We start from the raw sequence: 25,312 nt of genomic DNA on the forward strand, positions 1-25,312 counted from the left end.
GGACGTGGTGATAAAAATCACGCCTACTTCAGAGATTCATTGTGGGGACTGAATAAGTCAACACATGTGTTATAGGTTGAATTATGTCCCCCAAAAAAGTTACACTGAAGCCTAACCCCCAGTACCTCAGAATGTGACCGCGTTTGGAAACAGGATCTTGGCAAATGTCATCAGTCAAGATGAGGTCATACAAGAGTAGAGTAGACCCATTATCCAATGTGACTGCTATCCTTATAGGAGGGGAGATGACACACGGGGAGACACAGGGGAGAGCATCGGGGGCTGTTGGAGGCAGAGACTGGAGTGCTTCAGCTGACAGCCAAGGGACACCTGCGGCTACCAGAACCTTTAAGAGGCAAGGAAGGATTCTCTCCTATAGGTTTCAGGTGGCATTCGGAGTCTGGTTGGGCTGCCAGAGTGAAATACCACAGACTGGGTAGCTAGAATGGCAGAAATTTATTTTCTGACCGTTTGGAGGCTAGGAATCCAGCAAGGTCCAATAGGGTCGGTTTCTGGTGACCTGACTTGCAGATGGCCAACATATTATTGTGTCCTCATGTGGCAAAAAGAAAGAGAGAGAGCTCTCTTGTGTCTCTTCTTATAATATGGACACTAATACTATCAAATCAAGGCCCAACCCAATGATCTTATTTAACGAACCATAATTACTTCCCTCTAGTCACACCGGGGGTTAAAGTTTCAACATACAAATTGGCAACAACACCTTGAATCTGAACCTTTAGCCTCCAGAGCTATGGAATCAACACATTCCTGCTGTTTTAAACTGCCCAGTTCATAGCATAGTACTTTGTGCTGGCGGCCTTAGGAAATAGTGAGAACATGTAAAATGCTTACCCCAGTGCTGGTACACAGTATTTAAGACACGTCAGGTGTTAATGTTACAATTCAGACGCTCTTCACTCCAGGTCCTCAAGCAGCGTCATCAGGATTTCTTGCTCTTCCGTCTCTCAGCTTTGCTTTCCTCTGTACCTGCTTACCCTCAGGGGCTCTCAGGTTGATTCACCCTCCTGGCTGTCCCTGAGAAGCCCAGCCTTCTGGGCCACCAGCCCCGCATTCCTGGCAAAGGCAAAGAGACACATCCCTTTCTGAGCAGTTCTAGCTGAAGTCCTGGGACCGAATCTCATTGGCCTGGATGAGGTCACATGCCCAGGCCTGAACCAATCACGATAGCCTGGGGGTGCACCGCCATGACGGACGGAAGTCAACTCGGCTCAAACCACGCGGACTCGGAGTGGAGGTAGTAGTTTGGAAACGGAAAATCAGGCTGTTAGTGCCAGAAGGTACCAGAATGTGGAGGAGGCATAGACAACAGAAAATCATTATGTGGGATTTCAGCAAACTGAACTTTATAAACATCCCTGAAGTTTTCATTATGTTTATGATACTCTGCTAGTAAGAATTACTGGCGATAAAGAACTAAAGCCAGGATTAATTAACTGAAACAGAAAATGGATTTTCTGGAGTCTCTGGTAGTTTAGGAAGCTCTGAGGAAGGCTGCAGAATCAGGCATGGGCAGCGGTGAGCACTGCTAATCCCAGTCAAGGTCTTGCCTGTGTTCTCCCAGTCGGAGGACAAGGAATAGGCATTTCTTCATTCCTCATCTGGCTTCTGTGCAAGAGGCCGGACCCTTTCACCTGCCTGTTTAGGATTCCCCCACCAACCCGAACAAGTAGAGTGTCTGGATGCTGAGTTGACAAAGGGAAAGATTCACTACAGTTTTCTGCTGAAGGACAGCGAGGAAGTGGTCATGAATCAGACAAGGCCTTTGAGTCTTCCAGAACCCGCGATCCAGATGGGGAGAAACTTCTTCAGAACTGTCCAACACTGGAGTCCGAGTGCAACACCAGGCCCCTGGAGTGAGGCTCTTTGACTGAGGGAACCAGAGGAACTGGCAGCAACACAACAAGGATAACTTTGACGGGAGAAGAGCAGGAGTCAGGGTAGAAAAAGAATCCTAGAAGAAGCAACAGCATGAGTAAAGACCTGGAGAAAAGTAAAATCAGGCAAATCAAACAGGGAAGACTTTTTTGAATTCAGGAAATGTGTTTTTTCAGCAGCATCTCAAAGATTATCTTTAAAAACAGCTGTTACCCAACAACTACTTAGGGCTTGAAATAAAGGAAAACATTCCCACGCCAAATCTGCACTCAAAATAGAAGCTGAAGAGACACAGAAATACCCAGGCCACTATGACAGCCTGAGTCAAAGCTTTTTATGGAACAAAGAGCTCCGTGGGCGCCTGAAGGCCTCACTCCTCCTCCTCACACCACTGTTGTCGCCCCTGAGCACCCACTGTCGGGGTGGCGGGGAGGGAGCAAGGGCGAGCAGCCATCTGGAGCCAGCACCAGCCTCCAGTTCCTCTGCGTCCGTGCCAGCAGGTTCTTCCCAGGAACAGTGGCAATCCTAAAAATAATAAAAGTTGTCTCCAGCATTTACTGAGTGCTCGACGGGGCTGGAGCCATTCTGAGAGCTTCACTCAGGTGATAGCGTCTACAGCAACCCTGTTTAGAAACTGTTGCTCCAATCCCCATTTTACAGATGAAGAAACCGAGGCAGAGAGAGGTTAGGTCACATGCCCGCGGTCACTTAGAGAGTCCCATCATTCTGCGTCACACTGCAGCAAAGAATGCTCCCCGAACTCTTTGCAGCATGGTAGACTTTTTCAGGGTGGGTGGGGAGGGGCCTGAGTGGGGGGAAGGCCAAGAGCTGAAAGTTGCTGAATACTTACCACGTGCCCGATTTTGTGCTAAGGACTCTAAAAGTTCAGAAAATACAAACAAAATCGATTCTGTAAATATACGACAATGTGAATGATTTCATGCCAGTGAATCGTGCGTTTATAAATGGTTATGATGGTACATTTGATGTTACATATATTTTGCCACAATGAAAAATAACCTATTAGGTAATACTGTGGGGCAAGCTAATGCCCTGTAGGCATTTGTTCACTTACTGCTCCCCGCAGCCCTGGGAAGCAGGTGCCATTTACCGTCCCCAGGGAACAAATGAAGAAATGGAGACTCCCAGAGGTTCCCGGAAGAAATAGGGGAGTCCCGTTGGTCAAAGTCACGCAGCTGGTACATACTTTCCGTTCCGTTAGCCTCTGCTGCAGGTGGTACAATTAGGAGTGATATGATGAGTTCTGTTAGTATTAATATTATTCATTACTGATAGTATTATTGGAAATGATATTAGTACTTATACTCTTAGTACTCTGAGTACAGTAGTTCCTCCCTGCCCTTATCCACAGCCTGGCTTTCCACTGTTTCAGTCATCAGTGGTCACCTGCACTCAGGAAACAGATGATCTTTAAGACACATCATCAAAAGGTCAGCAGTAGCCTAATGCTACAGCCCGTCTACGTCATTCACCTCACTTCATCTCATCACGTCGGCATATTATCATCCCAAATCACCACAAGAAGGGTGAGTACAGTACAGGTAAGATATTTTCAGAGAAAGGCAATGACACCGTATTCTCATAATATGCAGTATATTATTATAGTTGTGTTATTTTATTATTAGTTATTATTGTTAATCTCTTTCTGTGCCTAATTATAAATTAAACTTTATCATAAGTATGTAGGCACAGGAAAAACAGTATATATAGGATTCAGTGTTATCCAAGGTCTCTGGCATCTACTGGGAGTCTTGAACATATTCCCTGCTGATGGGGGGACTGCTGCCATTAGCATAGGCTCTAGAAGGAGCCAATGTGGTTTTGAACCACAATTATACCATCTATTAGCTGTGTGATCGTGGGCAAGTTAGTTGACTTTTCTGTGCCTATTTGCTCATTCTTAAAAGAGGGATAATAACAATGCCTCTTTCATAGCATTGTCCAGTGGACTGAAATGAGATAATTGGTCAAAGTGCTTAAAGCAGGGGTGCCTGGGTGGCTCAATCGGTTAAGCGCCCAGATCCTTATTTGGGCTCAGGTCATGATCTTAGGGTTGTGAGATTGAGCCGCACGTCAGTATCTGCATGGGTCAGAGCCTGCTTAAGATTCTTTCTTTCCCTCTTCCACTGTCTTTCCCCCACTCCCTCTCTTTAAAAAAAGTGCTTAAAGCAGTGCCTGGCAAATAGCAGGTGTTAAATAAAATATGATTGCTACTATTAAGCTTTTTCAGGAGGGAAATTATCTAAGGGGCTGTGCAACTGGCCTGAGGCCACATAACTAGTGGAAGAGAGGAGAGTCTCATGGCTTTGCTGGCCACAGTGGAAGGAGGAGGACGTTCATGGGAACAGCAAGGTCCTTCTTGGAGCCATCAGATGACCACAACAGGGATTTCTGGAAGAGATCTTAGATCGATGAAGGCTCAGACATCTTGCTGAGGAAGGAGCTCTTTGATAAATCTATACCAGCTTAAAGCTACAGACATTCTGTCCACAAAATGCTTACATGTCAAAGGACAAAAACTTACAAACGAATTCCTAGGATTCTCAGATTCCTGAAGTTCACCTTCCTGCCCAAGGGAGCCCTCTGACAAGAACTCCTACCCTGGATAACAGACCCCAAACCCCACACCTGTTTTTACTTAGAAAAAAAAAAATCTCCCAAAAAGGGTAGGGCAGCACTTCTGTTTCTGATTCATGAAGACTGCTGTGGGATACAGGAATATACATTCTAACAACCTTCCCAGGAGATTCTGATTCAGGAAGCCCGTATATTTTGAGAGTCGGGGGTTTGTAGGACTTGCCCACCGTCACTCAGGTAAAATGAGATCAGCGCAGGATTGGCCCTAAGAAATGAGTCCACCGAGAGGGTCCTGACTCCCACCCGTGTTCTTTCTACCTTTCACACAGCCTAAAAATCTCTTCAAATGAGTTAAACTTCTAAAACTTTGCAAAAATAACTATGTAAAGAAAGAAATCCTGCAGAGAAAAAGAAAACTAGAAGGGAATCCCCCAAGATCTTAGTAGCGGGGGCTCTGAGAAAATGGAACTGTAACCTTTTTGTTCCCTTTTGCTTACTTTTTACATAATCTTCCAATTTTTGTACAACAAATATGTATTCCATGTGAGAGATCTTTGAAAGGAGATCTTACATGTGATATGTATATGTTCATATTTTGGTTTCCTGGGCATTTAATTCAGAATATTATCCCACTGAATTTATATTTTTCCTTGCTGTTTTACTTTTAAAAAAGTGTTGGATGGCTTAGGGAACTGAAATGAATTTACTTGAAAGTGAACCAAAGCAAAGATGGGAAGGAAAAATGTGGTATTTGATTGGCAACTCCATGAAGAATTACAGATGCATACCTTCAATTTTTGGACTTCTCTATTGACCTCGAAGAGAAAAAGAAATGAAGAGTACAGCCTTGGATGATTTAAGAAAGCAAATGTTTTCAGATCTTTGGTGCTTTTATAAGAATGCCATTAGGAAGAAGAAGGTCAGGAAGACAGAAAAATGCCTGCATCCTGGGAGTGTGATAACAAAAGAATAATGATAGAACCTTCCATCTGTCTAGCACTTACCAGTCCTCAAAGTCCATTTATAATAATTAGCAATTGGAAAGCACCCAAATGGCCAACAATAGGGGAATGGCTAAATAAACAGTGGTCGATTAACTCAGATGGAATACTTCATAAAGAGAGACAATGGTGAACTCGCAGACAGAGCTGATTCTGGAAATGTCTGTATGACCTCATGTTAACTAAGGAAAAAGTGAAACACAAAGTGGTGCCTTGGGACTTCAACAAGGCATTTTAAAAGGCCTATCACATTAGCTTCTTAGGCAAGATAGAGAAAGGAGGGCTTCCTTGTTAGAGAAAAGAGCTGATGCCCGAATCCGGCTCCATCTGAAACTAGCTGAGTAGCAAGGGAGAGCTTAAAGACAATCCCCGGTTTATGTAGATAATGCATTTCTGTCTCTCAAATATTTTTAAAGCCTGAGTTGGGAAATTAACTTACATGTCATAAGGAGGATTCTTTTCTCAACGATGAAAAAAAATTGTAAAATATCTAATACATCTCACCTTCTTGAGACAATCTTTCTGGATTTATTTCTAGCAATTCATATCATCTTTAATCCTACTCTTCTTTCCAGCTGAACCTGATAGCTGAAGGTTTAAGTCTAAAGAGAGTTCACTATTTTTGGCATTCCCAATCAATTTCATTGTTTTTAAGATTTTTATTTATTTACTTGAGAGAGCAAGAGCTAGAGAACACCTAGGGAGAGGGAGAAGCAGACTCCCCACTGAGCAGGGAGCCCAACTCGGGGCTCAATCCCAGGACTCCAAGATCATGATCTGAGCCAGAGGCAGATGCTTAACCAACTGAGCCACCCAGGCGCCCCCCACAATCAATTTCATTTTAGTCTCAATATGCATTGAGTATTAAATATGAAGTTCATTATCACCAATATTAGAACTTAATTTTTCCTAGTTTCCATACAAATCAGCAAACCATGAGTCAGGCATGAGAGCGTTGGCCTTGTTCTGTCTAACATGTTTGTCTCAGAGATTCAGTGAAGAACAAATCCAAATGGATGTAAGAGCTCTTAATACCATGCCTGACACATACTTTGTTCTCAGTAGATGATTACTAAATTTTATCTTGGATGCTAGTGTGAAGACTAATGACAAGTAATAAATAGTGCAGACAGAATGCTATTTTAAAAGTAGAAGTGTTTGCCTAGAGGAAGGGCCCTGCTAACACACACCAGGGCTCCTGGGTGCTCACCATAAGCTTTTTATCCTGGCATCAAGTGGTGATAGAGAAGCTCAGACCATCAAATTTGTGAATGGCAGAAACCCAAGAAGGGGAGCAAATATCCTGGATGATAGGACAAAAATCTAGAATAATTTTTGCCAAGTTCTAAATTACGGTTTATACATACCAAGATGAAAGTTGTTGAGGGGGATATAAGCTCTTCCACTTACATTCAAAAAGACTAATAGCCCAAAAAAACAGGTTAAAAAAAAAAAAACCTTGGCCTAGCATGTAGGGAAAGAACCAAGGGACTTTGGCTAGCAGGAAGTCCGCTGCGAGTCAATGTTGACTCCACAGAGAGCTGACATGCATTTAGAATGTATTCAGAATGAGGGGTAAGGATGCCTTGTTTTCGACAGAGTTTTGAGTTTAGTTCTGTTAAACTTACTTGAACAAGGAAACAAGCAGAATAGGGTTTATGTTTGGAAGAGAGTGACCAGAACAACCAATAAGAGGACTCGTGGCTTTATCATCTGCAGAGTATTTGAAGTATCTGGTCAAAAAAAAAAAAAAAAAAAAAAAGATTCTGCAGAATATAATAGCCTACTTCAAATGCTACCAGCTATGGAAGGAGAGTTAACATTTACGATGTGGCCCATCAGGGTAGGATCAAAGGTGAAGTGAGATGGCTCGACACGTGGAAAATTTCTAATGATCAGAACTTTCCAGAAATGAGTCACATTGGCAGATGGTTAAGCTCACCTTCAATGGAGGTATTTGAGCATAGACAGGAGACTCACCTGCTGGAAAGTAGTAGAAATTCCACAAGCATACAGTGATGAGAAGGCAGGTGCTCTTAAAAAGATAACGTCTAATCTTGTTCCCTGTTCTAATCTTGTGTCTGTGATTATTTGAATTTAAGTATGTGGAAATAAGTGTGTGCAAGGCTAAAATTGGAAGCAAATATAGAACCATGCAAACAATTCAAAGTTTAATGTGCGTTAGGTTCCTTCTTCATTTATCCATATTCCCTTCTTCATACCATATAAGAAATGTGCATGTGTGTGTGTGATGTGTGTGTGCCTGTGTGTGCAAATAATAATCTAGACCAAAAAATATATAAATTAGAAAAGGTGAGTTCTGAGAACAAAAAGCAAAGAACGATATTAGACGGCAAGTCACTTAGGTTCTATGCAATTTCTAAATAAACCATGAATTTGCCACTGAGCTTCCTGGTTGTCAAAGCAAAAAGGGGAAATCAATCATGTGTTCCTCAATAGTCACAAGAAAACATATCACATCTTCAGGGCAAGCAAAACTCCTGGCACTAAGCCCTGAAGGGAATAGCTTTTGTGGGGGCATTGACTAATGTCAAACACAGTGTCCTTAACAAAATCCCTGCAGCAAACACAATAATGTGAGCCTTAGAGGTGTTTCTGACCATCCCTGGGAGAAGACAGAGAGCATGACCTGAGGGCACAATGCAGTAGAAACAATTCTCTTCAGACCTGGAAAACATAGTTTGAATTTTTTTACAGTCTAGGTAACCAAAAAATCTATCTAAACTGTATTTTAAAAATGGAATGGATGACGTAGCTTTCAGGCGATCCTTCATATGCATTACATCTGTAAACCAGGTAGAAAGTTTGAAATTATTCTCTGTGATAAGGAGTCAATCCTCTTTAAGTTTATAAGCATTTTCCTTTTTTTTTTTTTAACTCTTCCTTTAATGCCTGGCATATTATGCAGGACCCCTGTCTTCGGCTGGGAATGTTGACTGTCCCCAGACTCTCACCTACAGCCTCTATATACAGCTCACTTCTCCCTTCGTGGTACTAGGCAGCTTGGGTGACATGTATCCTCCCACTGGGAACTAAATTAAGACATCAAAATCTTGTCACATCAGGCACTTAATAATCTCTAGTTGTTTGCTAGCACTGTTCATTTGGGATGAATGCGAAATTCGGATCCTGAAAGAAAGCTGCCAGTTTCTATTATCAGTCAAAGTCAATCCAAATACTCTGACTATAACTAAGGGGGGAAGGCTGACAAAGGGTTAATGAGCCTTTACCTACAGCTTGAACTAGCTTATCCTGATTTAAGGATCGGTAGTCCTTCTCATCAGTGTCCTACTGACTACTAGGTATGCGGGTAGCTAAACAGGAGACCTGGAGTGGGGCAAGAGGCATTCAGTAATGACCTAGACATTACTAGTATAACCCGCATGATTGGTGCCAACCACCCCTAGTCCCTCTCGGCCACTGTCTCATCAACCTTCCTTTCTTTCTTTCTTTCTTTTTTTCTTTCTTTCTTTCTTTCTTTCAAGATTTTATTTATTTATTTGAGAGAGAGAGCACGAGCTGGGGGGAGGGGCAGAGGGAGAAGCAGACTCCCTGCCGAAGAGGGAGACCGATGCAGAAAGGGATTCGATCCCAGGACCCAGGGATCATGACCTGAGCCGCAGGCAGATGCTTAACCGACTGAGCCACCCAGGTGCCCCTCGATCTTCTTTCTAATCTTAAAGTAGCGTTTCTCGGAGACAACATTTAGTTTGCACCTTTGAAACAACCACTTGTACCAGCCAAATGGAATGAGGGTCAGACACTTGGCTTCTTTATTAATCACAAGAAGTACAGTAGCAACACTCAGATGAAGCGCTATGGTTTCACATGGAGAACACTACCTGTTCCGTCATGGTTTAGAGCGTGTCCTAGCAAGTGTTCCCCCAAACTGTGGCAAGTATACCAGGAACGAGAAATGAGATGTGTCCTGTCCTTTAGGCAAGACACAAACTTTTTAATTTTTCAATAGCTATGGATTATGTTAATGTCTATTTATTTAATGTACCTTCTATTGATGGCAAACAACTATGCTTCTCAATTAGTGGGATAGTCCAGTTTTCCTTAAAAACAAACTTAAGTATGTAAAAGATGAGTCCATTTAGAGAAAAACACGATTTGTATGGGAAATGACAAAAATTGGGAAGGTGAAGGTGGTATGCAAACAGCTGAAACAGGGAAACTCAGCATTAGCTATGGGGTAGATTGGAAATACATTATGATATTCACTGTGTAGAGATGAATGTTCTGGAGTGGTATCGGTCAACTAAATCAGCAGACTAAATTACTAACTTGAGTAGAGAGTACTGTCAGCTAGCTCTCGCAGGCACCTTTTAGGTACAAAATACTTTTTCTCATTATCTCTCTTAATTTCATGATTGAATGTGTTAAAATGTAATATTAAAGCAAGTGGAAAATAACACAGAGCTCCATCCTTCGAAAGGCAGAGTATGTATTATGTTGGGTAAAGGAGAGTCTTTGTGGACTTTAATAGTATGAGATCTACGCTCAGAATCCAGGTCAGTCACTCAGAAACTCTGGGGCGCAGAGGGAGCCTCTCACTCAACAGTTGTAGGCAGACCCTGTCTGAGCACCTGTCATGCGAGATCAGAAAGTACCTCCCTGCTCATAACTGAAAATAGCTCCAGAGATCTCCAACGCCTGCCACCTTGCCTTCCCTGGCCAGTGTCACCAGTCTCCTTCCCCACCCTCCCCCACATCCCTGTGCTGAGCCGTTGGTGCAGCGCCCCGCGTTCGCCAGGTTCTGGGAGCCTCACCTGATGCCTGTGCTCATGTTGGGTCCTCTTTCTAGAAGGTCGTCCTTCCACCCGGGGTCTGGAAGAGCAAGTCCAAGCCACCGTTCCAGTCCCCCCTGTGAGCCCTTCCCTTCCTACTCTGTGGGATCCCATCCCTCTGTCATCACTTGGCACAGAGTTTCTTAATAACTTATTTAACTTTCCCATCTTCCCCCATCACACGTGGAGCTCCTTGAGGGTTCTGTAATTATTTTTTAATTATTCTTCGTTTAATCCCTTTAGCTTTTTGTCCTAATTGGATGGTAAAGACCCCTGGGAACTTTTTTACAACTGGCAGGAACAGTGTTAATTGTCATGATAATGGGGTGGGGGGGGGGGGCGGGAGACTCAGCATGTATGGGGCAGAGGTCACCAAAGCCGTCCCATGTCCCTCGTGATTTCCAAATGTCCCTCCAGACATCAGGAAGGTGAAATGCCTATTTCTCATGATCTGAGCCTAGAACCTAACTGTTTCACAATAAACACAAAATATTTTTGTGTGCACGGGCACCTGGATGGCACAGTTGGTTAAGCGTCCAACTCTTGATTTTGACTCAGGTCACGATCTCAGTGAGATTGACCCCCAGGTCAGGCTCCACTTAAGATTCTCTCTCCCTCTGCCTTTCCCCTCCACTCTCCACCCCCACCAAATGTATATATTTATATACATATATATACTATATACTATATATATATAGTGCAATTTTAACATACATTACATTTTCCTGGATTGCACCTACCACATAAACGGAGGAGAGTTTGGACTTTGTTTTGCTGGAAACTTGACCAAGAAATGTTACCATTCAGAGAAACTACATGATCAAAAGCAACCCTCTCACTGGACTTGGGCCTCCAGGACATGAGACTCACTCCCTGTGTCTTCACAGCTGGTTATGCCATGACAACACACAGACACAGCATCTGTTTTATGCCGTCCGGAGCATCTGTACTTGAGCATTTAAACATTAAATGCTTATTTTTTAAGTTACTTTCCTTCTATTTTTCCTTTCCTTTAGGATTAGAATGCTAGACTGATTTTTGCTTTACAAGCATATTCGTAGGCATGTTATTCCATTTTATTTTGGGACAGAAAAGAAATTGCTCTTAATTATAAATTGTTATCAAAGGGTCATTTGGTATGGTAAGCCATGACCACCGTCCTGCAGAACCATAGGTTGGAATTGGAAGTCCTTCACAATTTCCCTCTGATGTCTCTATCCAATCTCCCCTCCAGCCTTCTCCCGCCTCACCTTCTCCAGCCTCGGAGACTCCCAGCTGCTTCAGAGCACGCCATGCCCTCATCCTTCACACACGCCCTAACTCCCCCCACCTGGAGTTTTTTCGCATCTCCTGTTGGGTTTCCATTGAGCCCTGTTCAGATATTAGCTCCACATTAAAATCTTGTCCAGCCCCCCTCTTTGGGGCCCTCCCTATGCCATTGTTCGTATCACTCTGTGTAAGCACCCTCACTCTTGCTGAGGTAGCTGGTTTACAGGTCCTCCTCTCCCCGCTGGTCTGGGGAGTCCCGAGGGACAGCATATTGGTTGAGAGCTTTGGCTTTGGAGTTGCCCAGTTGGGTTCAAATTTACCTCTGACACGCTCTACTTGGGTGATCTTGACTGCGGGCAATATAATTAACCTTTCCAAACCTCCATGTTCTCATCCACGTAGTAAAAGCAATAATACTTACCTCTTGAAGAGTTTAAAGAATTAAATGAAATCCTGTATATACAGCAAGCACCTAGTCCAGTACTTGCCCCTCAGTGAACACTCTCTAACTAGTAGTTATCACCATCATGCCATTATCATTCATTTCTCACACCTCGCTTATCATATGCCATATAGTAGATGTTCAGTGAATGTTTGCCGAGAGAATTAATTTGATTCTAATCTACTACTCCTCTAAAAATAACTTGTTGTTAAGAATTGCTAGTTGTGGAATACCTAACCTCAGAGAAAGCTACTGAGAGAGATTAGTCAGAGGGTTTTAATGAATCTCCCTAGTTGTGCTATGTAGACAATTCGCCGAGCCAAACCCTGCCTGTGCCTCTTGACCATTTATAATTAATCTGGTTGGCTCAGATCTCAGATCAAGGGAATTAGCCAGAAAAATAGAGATGGTTGCTCTTTTTATTCAAGCTTCTGTGCCAGAAGATAGATAATCCTTTTAAAGGGGAATTTTTAGACTCTGTGGGAAGACCTGTCTCATACTCTGCTCCAATTTAAAACAAGCCCTGGAACTGGAGGGGAGCCAAGCACTCTGACATGGATGAGGAAGGGCGTGAGCATGCTCGCTTTGCCCACAGAAAAGGCCGGAGAGCGAGGAGAGGGAATTCTTAACAACTCCGAAAGGAGAACTGAAGGAGAGTGCGCTCAATCACAAAGAACAAACCAGGGAGAGCTTCCTAGTTCCCCCCCCCCCCCCACACACACACACACACATTGGCAATTACAGTGACTCTTCACCCCAGAAGACATACAAAGAACTGAAGTATGTATTTAGATTAGGAGAAATTTTTTACATAGTTACCTGGAAATGTCAAATAAAAGTTGGTGTTATTGAAGGCCTAGATTTTCAGAAACTCAAATTTTTAAAGAGCCCTGAGTGGTGATTTCTTTCTGTTCCTGTCTTTATGTTTAAATGTCACACAGGCAGTATTTCTGCAGTTACCATGACAAGTGTGATAAGAATGGGCTTTCTGGGAAACCCATGCAGAAGCTGATGAATTTTTCAGACGTCCTTTAGCAGCCCTTTGGTTCATTGACAGCATATAGTGCAGTTGACAAACTACCGTAGAAAAAAGAAGCTGATCCAAGCAGTGTTGGTTTCCTATTAAAACATCATTCATCTCAAGTATCTTTTAGTTGTGTGTTCTGTTTACTAGGTATAAATGCATTTAAGGTATGAGTTACTCCCGCCAGACTCAACCGCGGTCCACCATCAACCAGTTAATTTCCTTGTTGACGCTTAGGGAAACGCTTCCCATTTCCACTCACGCTGACGTTGGGATCTGCCTACCGCTCCGCTTGCCGTTTCCCCTTCTTGAATAACTACAGAGGCAGACAAGTCTCAAAAGTAAAAGTCCTGACCTAAAACTGGCCAGAACACTTCTTGGCTTCTTGACTTCCAAATGCCTTCAAGTTCCATTGCTCGTCTCTCCAGTTCCAGCTCTTTCTTTCACTTTCCATCTTTTCTGCCTATTTCTGATCCCTGTAAGTTTCTCAGACATGCTTTGCTTTCTCTGATTTCCAGCCTTTGCACATTCAGTTCTCTCTGCCTGGGACACTCCTCTCTTTCCCCTACCCAATGCTGCTCATACTTCCAGGCTTGATTTAAACCTCGCTTGTTCCTGAAGGCTTCCGTGAGCCCTAGACTGGGCAAGAGGCTCGTGTAAGGTGTCCTCAGGACGGCCTGTATTTCCCCCACTTACGTAACTGTCGGTTTCCTTCCCTGAATAACAGGATTCACAACCTCTGCCTTGGACGCATTGTTTCTCCATTACATATTTTTTTAAGATTTTATTTATTTATTTGAGAGACAGAGCACCAGCAAGAGAGAGGAGAGAGAAAGAGAGAGAGAAAGAGAGCGCGCGTGCACTAGCAGGGGGAGGGGCAGAGGGAGAGGAAGAAACAGGCTCCTCATTTAGCAGGGAGCCCGATGTGGGGCTTGATCCCGGGACTCTGGGATCATGACCTGAGCCAAAGGCAGACACTCAACGGACTGAGCCACCAGGCGCCCCACTGCTTGCACCACTGAGAGGGGTGCAAGACCACTAAGAGGGGTGCAAGACCACATTCAGGGTCTGTGATAAGCTGAACAACACACACCCACTATTCAGGTCCAGCCAATTGTTGCCATAGAGCAAGGTCCAATGTTGCCAGAGATTTTTTTTCTTTTTTTTTTTTTAAAGAATGAGAAATCCAGGGGCACCTGGGCAGCTCAGCTGGTTAAGCGTCCAACTCTTGATTCCGGCTCAGGTCCTGATCTCAGGATTGTGAGGTCAAGCCTGGCTTGCGGCTCCACTCCTACTTAAGATTCTTTCTCTCTATCTGCCCCTCCCGCAACTCAGGTGCTTTCTCATTCTCTCTCAAATAAATTAATTATTTTTTTTAAAAAAGAATGCCAGGGAGCCCGGGTGGTTCAGTTGTTAAGCGTCTGCCTTCGGCTCAGGGCGTGATCCCAGGGTCCTGGGATCAAGCCCCACATCGGGCTCCCTGCTCTGTGGGAGCCTGCTTCTTCCTCTCCCACTCCCCCAGCTTGTGTTCCCTTTCTCACTGGCTGTCTCTCTCTCTCTTTCAAATAAATAAATAAAATCTTAAAAAAAAAAAAAAGAATGAGAAATCCAGAACTTTATGTGAAATAGTCTGACATTTTAATATTAGTCCCCAAAAAAGTGTTTTTAATGTAACATATTGTGCATTCCAAAGAGAATACTCCAGGGCCAGGCAGAGCCTCCAAGCCTCCACTGTGCTGTCTCTACATCTCTCTGGACTGAGCTTCTGTCTACACAGCTCAGCCCTCCCCTTGTAGAGACCTTCCCGTGTTCCAACAAGCAGGACTCGGCAATTCCACAGCCACCTGCTGAAGGAAAATTGCTTGAGAATCGAAAACTTCAATAAAAGATAATTGCCTTTTCCCAATAAGAAACACTCAGCTCCCCCATCTCCAATTGCTTCAGAATTGACTGGCCCCCATTAAGTTCAGCTCCCACACAGGCTATGATGACTTTTATGTTCTCACATGACAGAAACCCAAAACGACAAAGGAAGAAAACCAATTTTTTTTTCCCACAGGAGGGTCCAAAGGACCACTTATATAAAGATACAAGACTGGTTTTTATTTCCAGGAGAAAATGATACCAAAGTTTCTACTTGCCTCCCCACTCTATTATGACCAATCAATGTGTGAGGGAGAGAGAGTTCTAGCACCAGATGCAGAGGGGTTGGGTTTGGGGTCTGACCCTGGCACTTGTAGCTCTGTGATCTCTGGTATGTGGTGACCTACCAAGAGCCTTAGTGCCTCTTAAGACAGATGACACAGGAGGAAGAGCTGCCTCCGCTCCAGTGTCAATAAGCCTAGTTGACAATAAGCCTAGTTTAACTGGACTTTATTATTCTTGTTGTTCTATTCTAGGTGGAACGTGCCTGGTTCTGAGATCACTTCTGTGCCTGACTGCGGCACAGTTGGAACCTCTGTGGTCCACAGAAATAACTCACACAGAGAGAAATCCCACTTCTCTGCTCTGGAGCCTATTTCTCTCGTTTTCATCCAGCTACTCTCCTGTCCTTCTTGTTCAAACACTGAGAAGGAGTCACGGGTACTCCCCATCCCTGCTTCCTCGCCAACTTCTCTATAATTTCTCAGGAGCATTAACTGATGTTCCTCGGGTTCTTACAGGCACCATTGTCTGCACTGACCTGTGTTTGCTCGTTTGACCCTCATGTCCAAGCAAATGGGTGAAACCCCACAGCTGGAAAGTGGTGAGGCCAGGATTTGAATCCTGTTTCTCTGGTTCTTGATGCTGGGAGATGCCATAATACTTGCTTCCCACCATAATTTACCCACAGTAATATTTACCCACCGTGGTACTGACTTCCCCCTTGACCCACAGGGAATCTGGCTTCTGCCCCCACCATTTCTTCATTCAGTCATTCCCTCAGTCAACAATTACAGAGAAGTGTCTACAATGTGCCAGGCCTTCATGAAGCTTTACAATTCCAGTGGGTAAGCTAGTAATAAATATTAAGGAGAAAAAAAAAGCCAGTAAGATGGAGACGATGTCTAGGGCAGGAAGACCAGGCTGATGGTTGGAGCGTGGACCCAAGGGCAGCTGGTTCAGCAGCAGGCACTCTGTGTGAACTGGTAAAATATGGGGGATCTGTGGGAAAAGAACCTCACTATTGAGCCCCAAAGGTGTGCAAACCACAACACGTGCAATGTGAGTTGTCTAATCCATGGTCTACCCATCTTATCTGTCTGAGGTACTATTATATCAATTTAAGAAACCAGAATTCTTACTATTTTATTTCCATATTATTGATACTCCTCTAAGAAAGATGTCACAGTCCCCTTTCACAAATAATGAAGTGAAGATTAGGGACATGGCCCGTTTGCTCGAGGTTACGGCAGGAGCAAGATTCAAACACAGGAAGGACTTCAAAGCTAAACGTTTGTCTTCCAAACTGCCTTACAGTAGTCAACAAACAAGGACCCAAGCTGGAAAGCAGCGTCAAGGAATGTAACATCAGGTGACAGCAGGTGTATTACTCGGCTAGGGCCACCACAACAAAAGACCACAGTCTAGGTGGCTTAAGCAATAGAAATTTATTTCTCGTAGTTCTGGGGGCCAAAAGTCCAAGATCAAGGTACCTACATGTTTGGTGTCTGTAAGGTCTCTTTCTCAGTGGCTTGCAGACAACCACCTTCTCACCGTCTCCTGAGGGACCCCGAGTCTCCAGCATCTGATGCATAGCCCTGTACGGATGCTCAGGCTGCAGACTTACTCCCTCACGGCCTCCACCCGCAGAGTCATGGTGGGAGGGGGGCACAGGTGCTGCAGCTATGAGACAGGGGGCCAGGGAATTATTTCCCTCTGTCCGAGCAGCTGGGCTTGGGGCCCTGGCATGTCTCTGCCAGCTCACAGCTCTCTTTACTCAGCCATCTCTTCTCTTTCATTACAGAGGAGTGTGTGTGTGTGTGTGTGTGTGTGTGTGTGTGTGTGTGTGTGTGTGTTGTTATTCTACCTGGAACCTACATTCTTTAGCACTCAACACTGGTGTATCTATTCCCATCATTAATGAACTCTATTTAATCCCCATACACCAGTACCATCCTTTTTCGTCTGTGTGCACACATGTACGAGTGTCTATCTGAGAGAGTTAAGCAGATAGAAAGAATAATATAGAAAAGAAGCAAAAGAAAAAAAAGGGAGAAGAGAATGAAGTGAGAACTGTTGGGAGAAGGGAGGGGAGGAGGGGCTTCCAGGGAATGAAAATCTGGGCACCAGACAGGGATCCATGATCTATTCAGTCAGGCGGCTGCTGATGGAGGAATCAGCAGGCTCTATAGACAAAGCTGATTGTCTTGTCTCTGGGCCTGTGGCTACCTGACTTGTAAAGAGTCTGGGCCAGTTTCCCAACAACCGTGCCATTCTCAGCATAGCCAGGCTGCACCTGGGGGGCCGAAGCCTCTTAGAGCATCTCTGGCAATGAGAAGCTTGTAGTATCTAGCCAGGAGGCCAAACAAAGATTATTATTTTTTATTCATGACAGGTGATGGAAAAGGTTATCGAGAGCATTGCTCCAGGCTAGCATTTCCCAAAGTGGGAGGAGAAGAAGGATTTTGCTAACATTTGAGGATATGCTGTATACGGTATTCCCTTTTGTAAATGCGCTCACAAAATGACATTAGCATAGTAAAGGCTCTGAGAAGTCCCAAGTGTAGGCATTGGGGTGTGGTTTTAACTTTGCTTAGGCCTTCCGATATCACACTACACCTGTGGTGAGCTTATGTCCTTAATCCAGTTGAATAAAGCCAAGGACAGGTGCTATTATAACTCCCACCCCGGACTGACTTTCTTTCTTTACAGGAACCCGTACCAGGTGACCTTTTCTGAAGCACATACAGTCTCTAGGATCACGTGGCCATCTTCCAGGCCAAGCAATGGGCTCTGAACAAGTCAACCAACATGTCCTCACTGGCCTAACCTCATGCTTCGAAAACCAATACCTGCCTCCTGCCAAGAGTTCACAGTTAGAAATAAACTTGTTGCCACTTGCATGTTGAAGCTTAGCCAAACGTGAGCCTACTTCTTAAAGTTGAGAGCAGGGCTAGAAACGTACTGTTTAAACTGTAGGAAAGTCATGGGGCACCTGGGTGGCTTAGTTGGTTAAGCGGTCAGCTCTTGGTTTTGGCTCAGGTCATGATCTCAGGGTCCTGGGATCGAGCCCCATGTCAGGCTCCATGCTCAGTGGGGAGTCTGCTTGAGCATTCTCTCTCTCCTTCCCCCTCTGCCCCTCCCCCCGCTCCCTCTCTCTCTTTCTCTGAAATAAATAAATAAAACTTAAAAAAATATAAAATAAATTGTAGGAAAGTTGTGAGCCTGAGAATCTAGAGAATGTGTGTGATTCAGGACAGAGCACGATTCTCTTAACAGACTTCAGTTTTCCAAATCTATAAAGGATAAGATGACATTATAGGCTGAATTGTGTGCCGCCCACATTCATATGTTGAAATTCTAAGTCCCAGTCCCTCAAAATGTGACTGTATTTGGAGATAGACCTGTACAGAGGTCATCAAGATAAAATGAGGTCCCGTGGGTGAGCCCTAGTCCAATATAACTGGTGTCCTTATCAAAAGAGGAGATTAGGACCAGACACACGTGGTGAGAAAGGAGCCATCAGCAAGCCAAGCAGAGAGACCGTAGCAGCAACCAAACCTGCTGACACCTTCAACTTGGACTTCTAGCCTCCAGAATTGTGAGAAAATAAATGTTTGCTCTTTAAGCCATCCTCCCTCTGGCATTTTGCCATAGCAGCCTTGGCAAACTAGTAGACTTGGAGAGACTTTTCAGAGCAAGCACTTGGTTGGCTATCCAATAGCTATTCTCTCCTTTCTTGCTAACACAACCCACTTTTATTCAAAATTCTACCCTCTCCCATGTGACAGAGAGAAAGGTGATCTTACCACCAGCCCACGGGCACAGTGTGAATAAGCAATTGTGTTCAGTTTATTCCTGCTGCCAGTGACTAGCTCAGCAACAGGCATGAGACCAAACTCAAGACCAGAAGGGGGTTTCTAGGAAGTTCTCACCCCTCATAGAGAGACACAACAGATGTGGTCTCTTGCTCTTCTAAAAATTCATGTGTCTAAATGGGACATCTGAAATATCTGTAGTTATTGAGGACCTAGCCGAGCTAACCTGAGAGCAGACAATTTCCTGAGGATGACAAAGAGGAGAGACGGGTGATAAAGCTTCCCGTACTGGCTCAAGCCACCGGATACATCCCACCTCATCTTCTCTAGATGGCAGATGAAAAATATCCTTCTAAGAAAACCAGTTGGAGTTTTTTGTGGTTACAGTTGAAGGCATCCAGTAAGAAGATGCACTCTCTGATCTTCTCCAGCCCTGTGACCCCCTAGCCCTGTTCCTAAGACAACTGGGAATGGTTAACCCCCTCCAGAGAACCTTACAAACAGCCCCTGCAACCCTGTGAGACAGGGACTGTCTCTAGTCCCATTTAAGGAAAGAACGGGATTCATAGAGATTAAGACATTCGGTCAAATCCCCACTGAGATGCGGTCAGTACCTGAGACCTGTCTGGTCTGGGATCCTTGCTTTACCCACTATCCATCTGAACCTCTATAATCCAGAAAATTTCCAATCAGCTGCTGGGCCTCTGGGGGTCATGGGAGAAAAGTCTTTGACTACCCAGAAGGTTTCCATTTGACATATCTACGTTTTCAGAATGTCTTACACTCTTTTAAATTCTAAGTCGCTGCACAATTATTAGGAAGAGTTAATAAGCAATAAATCTAGTGTTGTACTTTGGATTCTTCAACCAAGGTGATAAATCCCCAGCTAATTTCTACTACCTTTTCCTAAGAAATTGCACTGTTCTCCAAGCAAAACGTTGATATTTTTTCAATAGTCCGAAGATATATGGCTCTTGCTCTCTTTTTTTTCCCTTCAGCTAAATTTTGGGAATTGTTAAGGAATTTTTCTCTATTCAGTAGAAAAAATTATAAATATCTACTATGTACAAGTTACTGTAAGGAAAAGAAGAATGTAAAGAAGAAGTGATCTTTCATGGAAAAATGTAATTGGCCTTGAATTGTAACAGAAGACTTTAGATCAGACCTCATGCAGTACCCCTAATTGAAAGTGTTAACAAGAAAGCTAATGAGAAAATCTTTCATAGAGTTTTAAAGAGAGAGAGAGAGAGAGGTCTAGAAATTTCAGGTACAATTTTTCCTGAGTCTGCAGGAACAAGACTAGTTGTCCAATTGTTTGGTTATGAAGACCCCATCCAAACTTACACAGGAGGAATTTACTGGAAGAATACAGTAGTATCTTATAGAAGCCAAGAGCAGGAGCATCAGAAACAAAAAGTCATTCAGGAGCCAAGGCAAGTTCTCCCTCCTTCTCTCTCTCCCTCCCTTGCTTCCCTTTCTCTCTCTCCTTTTCACTCGCTTTCCTTTCATGGTCATTCAATTTGTTTCTAATCCATTCTCTGTGCAAATGAACTTTCTCTATGCTACTTGTACGTGGCCCACCATGTCCCAGGATGACCCTCTCAGACCTCAGTTCCATGTCACCTGACAGGGCCAAGACCTACAGCAAGCTCGACCATCCTCTCTGTGACCCTATTCCAGGCTTTCTGGAGACTGTCTGACTGGACCAGCCCAGTCTCTGGGTTGGTTTTCCTGAGTCAGGTGTCCACCCCTTGCCCAATCAGCTACGACTGAAGAAACAAGAACATACAGTAAAACATGGCTACCAGAGTCCGTTCCTGTATGTGGAGGATGGGATGGCCTGGCAGAAGGACTGTTCTCAGATTAAATGGTGGGTGTGTCCTCCAAAAGACATCAACAACACACCTTCAGAACCCTCTTCCATCATGAAATTCTACGTTGGGGGAGTTTAATGATGACATTATTCTTCCCAGCCCACTCTCTTTCTCAAACAGAAATGGAAACAGGAACGAGGAGAGGCACCCATCCCCGCTCCTCAGTTACAGATACTGGGCCCCAGGGTGATGTTTCCTCTCAGGAGAAACCTGGGGTGGGGAGTGGTAGACTATCTTCAGCCTGAGCAAGGAAGCACAATCCCAGCAGTTTCCTGGCTGCCAGCCCTCAGCTAATGAGCACTTTCATCCACAGCCTCAGCTCTACCCCAAGATTAACCCTTTCACTCTCTCCGTGAGTTCCAGGGATTCAGGGTTCTCAAGTCCCCCTTGGCAAATGTGTATCGGGAGTGGGACAGTGCTCCGCTCAGACCACCGTCCTCAGTCCCTCACCCACACTGACTACGGTGAAGGCTTTCTAAAATGGAAAGAGCATCTTGGCACTCCCTGGTCCAAACCTTTCACTGAATCCCCTCTACCAACAGGGCAAGGGTCCTTGGCCCAGCCTACAGGACCCTGACCCCTTTACAGTGCAGCCCTGAGCTCCGTTCCAGCCTCACCTCACACAGCTCTACAGGAGACACAGCCCACACCACCACCCTCGCTGAGCTACTGCTGTTCCCCAACTCGCAGTGTGCTGTTCCTGGCTCAGCACAGGGGCACACACGCTTTCTCCCACCTGGATCACACCTCTCCTTGGTCATAAATAGCTGAGATTACACCAGAAAGATGGTATTTGAGTTCACATCCACCTCTTCCCATTAAGTCATTAACTCCTTAAAGACGGGGATTCTGCCTTGCACTAATGTGTATTTCCTGGGCCTCAGGGGGTGTCAGTGCATCAAGGAATGTTTGAAGAAAGTAAGAGAGAACACAAGTGAGGGAGAGAAAGAGGGAAAGGAACAGGGAAGGGAAAGATCCTCCTGCTCCTGTTCCTGGTGGGCTCAGCCATGGGGTCTGGGAACACGAAGGCCGGTGGCAACCAGGCAGAGCAAACGTCTTCCATCTGTCATAACATACAAAGATTCACTTGATCCTCAGACTATCCGTAGAAGGCTACTGGCAATTATCCCCATTTTATAGAGAGGAAGAACAGGAGCTAAAGAAGGAAAGTGACTTGGAACGTCACCAGTTGATCTCAGCACCCAGAGCCAAGGGGATCTCTTCCCACTAAGGGGACTCCTTCCTGATCAGCAGAGACACCATGGGCTGGTGGGTTCTGAGGCACCCAGGGCCAGGCAGCCCCCTGGGGGGGTCGGATCTGGAGGCGGTCCCAATTTGAGCAGCCATCTGGGAGCCAGTCCCACTCACTGCCCGGTTCCTAGCATGGCACAGACTTCGCCTTGTTCCCCTGGGTTCAGCAGCCTGACGCCTTCTCAGCTTGCTCCTGGCCCCTGTTCTGTCCTACATCTGGGGAGACAGTGAATAAGCCTTCCTTTCTCTCCAGAGCTTGTTGCCTTCAAGGTATTTATAGATTGCTCCTGGCCCTGCTGAGGCAACTCTTCCCTCCTGTTTAAATTTAGCTCCCTTTGTCCTCTTCCCTGACTTATCTCCTGTTCCCGCCTGGGTTTCCTCTACTGCCTTTGTTCTCCCCGTGTTTGTTCCACATCTTCTTTCATCTGCTGAGCTGAAACCATCTCACCAAAGAGCTGCTCTGAAGCCTTTCTATCACTGTGTCCAAGCTCAGACCTCCCAGCAGTCCTCTCTGCCCACTTTCCACTTTCTCTTGAAAAAAAAAAAAAAGTCCTTCATCTTTATCTTCTCTTAATCTAGCCTGTTTACAGAAAGGGAAAACGGGCATGACTAATTTGCAAACAGAGCCAGAATCCAGTTTCTCAATCTTGTCGGCCCAAGGCTATTTTTACTTTTAAAAGCTCCTGGTTTCGATGCCGCTATCTTGAGTCTCAACCCAGAATCATTTTCTCTTGTGCACAGCGAGCTATGTCAGTGTCTTGCACATCTTTGTTCTCTCGGGCCCTGAAACTTACCCTAAGACAATCTGATCTTAGTGCTGGGAAGAGCAGCTGCCTTAAAAATCTGGAGGAGAGGAGTGCACTGCTTTGCCCTTAATAACGTTTAATAGACATGATGTAGGTTGAGATTAGATGTCTATAGACGTAGCTCACATCCGTAGCTGCAGAAATTTATCTATATAGATCATACAGAGTTCTCCAACTCCAGTGCCTCCAGGAATCGGGGAGGGAGCGAAACAAATGAGCACTGGGGACCTATATGTGTACACTGTGTCTAACACACTGGGTAATGCATATCACATGGCCCAGATTTTCTGATTTTTCTAGAGAGTCAATAATCTGGACTTTGAAATAATGGAATTATTGAAATTTTTTAAAACACTGTATGAGCAGAATTGAAGATGGGCCACATATGACCTGAGCACCCCACCATTCACCCACGTGTCATCCACAAGCCCCACTCCTCGCCACCTTCCTAGCCAGGGCCAAATGACCCTTCCACTTCCAGTCAACATCTCTCTGGCTCTCAATACATATGGCTCCCTTTCAGCCCCTCTGCTATTCTTAAGACTGGATTCTGAATGAGAACATTCAGCAGAGCTTTGCCTCTAAATTCAAGCTTCCAATTTCCTCTCTGTTCTCTCTGTTTGGCAAAAACGATGTTCATCTTCAAAATCATCTTCCAGAAGATCTTCTATGGCGCATCAGTCAGGATGAGCGAGGTTATGCTGCAAAAACAAACAGAATTAAAATCCCCACAGCTTAAAATTACAAAGATTCACTGCTCACCTGTGTTACAAGTCCTTTGTGGGTCCTCTGGGGCTGCTGCTTCAAGCCACTCGGGGACTCTGGCTGGTGGAGTGGCCACGCCCTGAAACATCGCCATTATCATGACTGAGAAAGAATATGATGGGTGATATACTGGCTTTTTTTTTTTAATTGAAGTATAATTGACACACCGTGTTACATTAGTTTTAGGTGTAGGTACACTGACTTTTCAATCTGTTTCCCAGATGTAACATTCATATCCTTTCTGCTCATTTAATTTCCCAAAGCAGATTACATGGCCATATCCAGTGTCATAGAAGGTAAAAGAACAGCATTTATCATGGGCTTGGAAGGTGGGACGATGGAAACGTTCATGAACAGCACTAAATGACTTCCATATATGCTCTTTCCACTTTTGGAGAGGTCTTTAAGTGTTATTCGATGGTTCTGACTTAAATTCGTTTATTCATTTAACAGTAACAACTGTGAAAAGTCCTGAGGTTGTCAATTTGAGGACAAGAGTAAGAACTTGTCTCTGCCTCCAAGCAAGTATGACTTTATTAGAGGGCATGCATAGATCTATGCCAATAACATGGAAACAAGGTACAACATGGGAAGCACCACAGGCAAGCGTAAACAAAATCCTGAGCATAGAAAAGGCAGTAAAGGTGGAGAAGATGGTATCTGAGAAAATCCCTAGAGTAAAGGAAAGTAGACACAAGCAGGAAGGACTGCCCTTCCCAAGCTGAGCCCCTCCATCCCAACACTAGGGACCACACGGCAGATTAAAATGTTACACTGTCACGGCTTCCTCATAACTAGTCCTACATCTTGGTAATCCCTATCCCTGTCTCGATGCCAACCCCAGACTGGAAGCGGTTGCTTAGATCTAAACATCAGCTCCTCTAATTGCTTGCTAGACAAATTTGGACAAGTCATTGAAACACCTGTGTCCGTTTCCTCATCTGTAAAACGGGGGTATGAATAGTACTTACCTCAAAGCGTTGATAGAAAAGTTGAATTCCTTAATAGGAGGCTGGGCGCATAGCAGACGTCATGTCAGCGGTAGCTGGCACCCTGTTCTGTCTTTGTCATTGCCTCAATCTGGTTGTCTTCCACTTGTCTCTTCTTTCTTCAACACCTTGGTTACAAGACGGTTTTCCAGAAGCAATGTGTTCTTAGGCAATAAGTCCACTCTTGAGTGGTCCTTGGAAGGAGACTTCATCTACATAAAGCACAAGGCAGAGGGAGGAGAGTTTTCTGTCCGCAAGATAGGTCCCCGTGAGCACATCCCATGTCTGCCTCATCACCAGTGACATTCTCATAAATCTGTCTTCATGTATCACCCTGCCCCAGTACTCTGTGAACTTCTAGCTAACATCAAATTTTCTACGGGACATGCCCCAGAGCACAAATCCCACAGGATGGACTCCCAGGGAAAAAAAGACTTCTGTCCTACGCTGCCCGTGGGAAAGTCCCTTCTGGAGAAGAGCACAGAGAAAAAAAAAGAGAGAGAGAGAGAACCTGTTTCATTTCATTTAATCCAGCATTTTTTGGGTTAAATTGTGACCATGATAACTTTATTTTGTATGTTACACACATTGGAAAATAGCATGCAGAGGCAAGATTTACT

At 44.6% G+C, this 25,312-nt stretch overlaps 1 long non-coding RNA gene across 2 annotated transcripts; it reads right to left on the bottom strand.

Moving 5' to 3' along the window:
• Window positions 1-366: 366 nt before the first annotated feature.
• Window positions 367-25,041, bottom strand: LOC125281323 (uncharacterized). Of its 2 annotated transcripts, XR_007188485.2 has the most exons (3): window positions 24,675-25,041; window positions 23,701-23,782; window positions 367-1,077 (listed from the first exon to the last, which is right to left on the bottom strand). It is a non-coding gene; the product is annotated as an uncharacterized LOC125281323 (long non-coding RNA). The 2 variants fall into 2 exon arrangements; XR_008961137.1 differs by lacking the exons at window positions 367-1,077; window positions 23,701-23,782 and adding an exon at window positions 20,495-23,639.
• Between the last annotated feature and the right edge of the window lie 271 nt (window positions 25,042-25,312).

The sequence above is a fragment of the Ursus arctos genome, unplaced genomic scaffold, assembly GCF_023065955.2.
Source record: "Ursus arctos isolate Adak ecotype North America unplaced genomic scaffold, UrsArc2.0 scaffold_23, whole genome shotgun sequence".
Classification (NCBI taxonomy): domain Eukaryota; kingdom Metazoa; phylum Chordata; class Mammalia; order Carnivora; family Ursidae; genus Ursus; species Ursus arctos.